The sequence below is a fragment of the Mandrillus leucophaeus genome, unplaced genomic scaffold, assembly GCF_000951045.1.
Source record: "Mandrillus leucophaeus isolate KB7577 unplaced genomic scaffold, Mleu.le_1.0 Scaffold111, whole genome shotgun sequence".
In the NCBI taxonomy this organism is placed as follows: Eukaryota; Metazoa; Chordata; class Mammalia; order Primates; family Cercopithecidae; genus Mandrillus; species Mandrillus leucophaeus.
The window spans coordinates 2,621,941-2,626,580 of NW_012099321.1; the positions used below are offsets into that span (position 1 = coordinate 2,621,941).

Sequence of the window (4,640 nt, forward strand, 5' to 3'; positions counted from 1 at the left end):
CTGTAGTCCCAGCTAACTCAGGAGGCTAAGGCAGAAGAATTGCTTGAACCCGAGAGGCAGAGGTTACAGGGATACAGGGAGCTGAGATCGTGCCACTGCACTTCAGCCTGGGCAACCTAGTGAGACTCCATCTCAAAAAAAAAAAAATAGATTTAAAATAGAGGTGCTGGGCTCAGTGGTTCATGCCTATAATCCCAGCACTGTCGGGGGGTCGGCTGAAGCAGGAGGATTGCTTGAGGTCAGGAGTTTAAGACCAGCCTGAGCAACATAGTGAGACCCCACCTCCACAAAAAAAAAAAAAATTTCATTAGCGAGTGTGGTGGCATGCATCTACAAAAATAAAGAAGTAGAAGAAAATAGGCCCACATCCCATCGAAGAGGAGGTTCCACCTTGGTCCTGCCTCCCAGTGAGGTCATTTTGAATGTCACTTAGACTGAGAATCCCAAGATGTCTCTAAAAGTGAACATGTATTGAGCATAAAGTGTACTCTGTCCCTAGCACTGTTCTGAGAACTGATATCATTTCATCTGTACAACTACCTATGAGGCAGGAACAAATAAGGAACAGGTTGGGTAATTTGCTCAAGGTCAACAGTTAGCAAGGGCCAAGCCTGGCCTGGAACCCACGTCTTTGTGACTCTAGAGCCCACGACTTCACCCCCGATGCTTTTCTGCCTCCTCTCTACAGGTGGAGATACCAAGCTAGGAAAGTTTGAGCGGCCCCTGCTGCCTGTGATCACCTACTAGGTGAGTTTAGGAGCTGCTGGGAGTTTAGGACTAGACTTTATCATTTTATGGAGGATTTAAAGCTACTTTTATCTGTGGGGTATTGTTCCAAAACCAAGGTCATATATTTTTATGTGTTTTATGTAAGTGCATGTGTAGTTTATAGATAGCAAGGTTTGCATGCATTTGTTCTATGAATCAGCTGAGGCTGGACTTCCTGGGAATCACACAGGAAGATTTCAGGGTGTCTTTCTGCTGATGGCTCTCTCTTCCACAGCCAGTCCCTTCCCTTCCCTGGGCTTCAATTTCCACGTTAGTAAATGAAAGTGTTAAGCTATTTCTACAATCCCTTCCTTCATGGGCATTATTGATTCCTAGGAAGCCCTAATGAAGAGAAAGGATGGTAAGAGTTTGCCTAAACGTCTCTGCACCCCATGCCTGAAAACTCAAAGCTCAGCCCCGAAGCTTCTATGAATCCTGGGACAAAGAAAAGGACTTCAAGGCCTCATACCTATCAACAAGAGAGATTTCTGCTGCTCCAGCCCCTCCACCCCTTCACCTTTGCGCTGAGGAACCCCCCCATCACCAGGAGGAAAGAAGCCTACCCGCAAGGGGGCACTCCCGCAGCCCACCAACTCCTGCACCCAGCTGCCCCTGAAATCCTCAGACTCATTTGTCCAGCAGCCTTGACTTTGTCAGGGGTACCAGTCACGTCATCCCTGAGGTGTCTACAAAACCCCGCAGTCATGGGCTCCGTGCACACTCAAGAACAGTAAGAAGCTTCAAAAGCTAAGGAGCCCTTTCCCGATGCTTCCATGGTGTCTCAATGATTCCTGAGGTCTTGATACTCTGCCATGGATTGGCAGTTTGGAAATGGTTTCCTGGTCTGGCTGTCCTAAGGATCCCTGGTTATGTGACTGGGAACAAACTCTTCAACCTTCCAGGCACAGTTTTCTTCTGAAAAATGAGAGGGTTGGGTGCAAGGTTCCTGAGGCCCTGGGGCCTTGTGGCTGAGTTTATCTACCCTCCCCCTGTCCATCCACCTATGGAAGTACTCATAAAGCATTTCACAGCCACAAGGAAAAGGCAAACAAGGTCCCTCAGCCCCCACACACAGAGGAGCTGCACCTGCACCCCTCCCTCAAGGCTGGGCTTCCTCTCCCCAGCACACACAAGCTCTTCTTGGCCTCCCAGCTCTTTTCAGCAGCTCCCCGGAATGGAACGGCCCAGCCATGGCTTCTCAGAGGACAGCTTCTTGGCAGAGCTGGGAGTGGGTGGAGTAGAGCACATTTTTTCCTTTGAGGTCCAAAGGGCTGTCAACCCTCTTCAGCTGCCCTGGGGCCCGACAGCCACAGAGAGAGATTTACGACCTGGATAGCTTTGATCCCAGCCTCTGATAAACATCAGGAACAGCTCGACCCTAAACCCCTGAGGAGAAGGTTTATGGATCAGAATGCAGCCTCCTGGAGAAAACAGCCCAGGAGGGGGTGCCCAGGGACTGATTAGGCCCTTAAAGTTCTCTCATCAAGCAGAGTCACTGCCATCCGCCCTTGCCCTCCGGAGAAAGGGACACAGCTGGGTGACTGAGGCCTTTGAACAAGAAGCAAAGCTGATCAGAGAGAGGTGAAGATCCTGTCAAAGGTTAAACTAGGGAAGGAGTGGAGGCGGTGGGCCCAGGCCTCTGAAATTCCCCACCCCCTCTCACCTGTTCTTCCAAACAGCGTTGCCCATGTTTCTCTAAACCACAGACCGAGACAGAGAGAGCGCGCCAGATAAGATCTGAATGAGAAAGGAATGTTTCACCCATGGGTTTTGTTGTCCCTGTTCTTGTTGTTGATACTGTTGTTCTTGGTGATGATAGGGGTGGTTAATCGCTTGATTATATTTCATCTCTGGTCTTCTTTCCGAAAGCACAGGCGGCCAGGAGAGTCTCTGTGTGGTCACAAACCCTTCATGGCTTTTTTCCCGTCCCTTCCACTTGACCATGTGGGATGGCAGGGAATCCACGCACCCTCATGGAACATCCCCTGTCTTGTTGATTGAAAAGAGATCCTAGAAACAGTGCTACATCCAAGGCGAAGGAGGGGCCAGCCAGTCTCCTCTGGATGCCACCTCAGATGGGTGGCCTCAAGCTTAAGGTCTCAGTCACCTCCATAAAACTGTTCCCCTCTGTGAAGCAACTTCTGCTGTGGGGAGTTGGAGAAGGACCTTCTCAAAGCAAGTCCGACAGGCAGGGTTTTCACTCTCCGGGGTCCGGAGTGTTCTACAGACACTGGGAGACATACATCCATCTAAAGAGACACCCTAATAAACCTGCAGCTATTCATTGCACCCAACAAACCAGCCTGTGGCCCACGCATGCAGGAATAAACACATATTTGCTGAGCACCAAATTGAGTCTAATGACCCTGGCCTGTCTCACAGGGTCATCCTGAGAAATAGCTGACGTCGGACGATGAGTGTGAGCAGCTGTTCTCCATTTGCACTCAACAAGAGAAAAGGGCCTTAAATTTCAGTGGGAGGGATTAAGGTTAAACATTAAGAAGAGCTTCCTGGCTAGGAGGGTTGTGAAACACTGTAATGTGTTACCAAGGATGCTGTGGACATTCCTCTCGATGAGACTTTAAAGAGGAAGGAGGTTGGTGATCTGTCCAGGAGATTTTTTTAGGAACTTTATTAGGTCATCTGGTCCATCCGCCTGAAGGCAAGGGCTTGGACTAAACAGCCACCAAGCGAGGACTGTTTGGGCACAGGAGGGCCTCTACAGTTCCTCACAATCAAATATGCTGAGAAACTCCCTGGGCCCTAGACAGTGAAAAGAGAAACCAGAGTCATCAGCAAGGCCACCCTTTGGGGCCTGATTTCAAGCTTTAGCTAGTGTTAGTCACCCATAGCAACAAGAGGGAGAAATGTGATTTTCAAACCCTCCAGAGACCAAGACAGTTATTTACCAACCAGCACCAAGTGAAGCTTCCACACCCACAGAGACAGGACCATTTCCTGAAAGTCAGGTCGGCCCCTGGCATTCCAAGGGCAAGCAGGTCACCAGTTCTGACGTGTGGGAGCAAAAGGCAAACAATAAGATCACACATCTGGCTGGGCACAGTGGCTCACATCTGTAACTCCAGCACTTAGGGAGGCCAAGGCAGGATCGCTTGAGGCCAGGACTTCAAAACCAGTTTAGGCAATATAGTGAGACCCCTAATCAACTAAAAAAAATAAATAAATAAACTTAGCCTGGCACAGTGGCGTGCACCTGTAGTCCCAGCTACTCGGGAGGCTGCGGCAGGAGGATCGCTTGAGCCCAGGTGTTTGAGGCTGCAGGGAGCTGGAATCGTGCCACTGCACTCCAACCTGGACAACAGAGAGAGAGACCCTGTCACAAAAAAACAAAAAAAAAAAAACACGTCTTATTGCCAGTGGAACAATCCACCCATTTCACAGATTGGGAGACTGGGGCCTAGATATGGGCAATGTCTTCACACAGTATACTTTGTATCAGAGTTAGGACTGGAAAACCCTGGTTAGGAGCCTGACTTTATCACTCACTACCTGTGTGACCTCAAGCAAGTCATTTAACCACCTGGGGCCCTCAGTAGCCTCCTCTACAAAGTAAGCAGGTTATAATCAGGAAACCAAATACATGGAGCACTGCCATCAACTCCAGAGCACTATAGAGGGAAAGCGACTGCCCGTGTTCCCATCACTCTCACTTCTAGTCCTTTCTGTTCATCTAAGCTGCTGTAAATGTAGTCCTCTAACTTGGAGGGGATCCTTCTAAGTTCTCAGATCAACAGAGAAGTAAAATATTTGATCTTTAAAACCATAGACGCTGTCTCATTGGTCTTAGTCATCATCCCATCCAAGCCACTTGTTTTGCAGATGAGATAGGAGAGTATCCACACACCCTCAGA

The 4,640-nt window shown here is 49.2% G+C and overlaps 1 long non-coding RNA gene across 1 annotated transcript; it reads right to left on the bottom strand.

The window, feature by feature from the left end:
• Positions 1 to 859: 859 nt before the first annotated feature.
• Positions 860 to 3,234, bottom strand: LOC105548823. The gene is made up of 2 exons (XR_001007456.1): positions 2,432 to 3,234; positions 860 to 1,110 (listed from the first exon to the last, which is right to left on the bottom strand). It is a non-coding gene; the product is annotated as an uncharacterized LOC105548823 (long non-coding RNA).
• Positions 3,235 to 4,640: the final 1,406 nt, after the last annotated feature.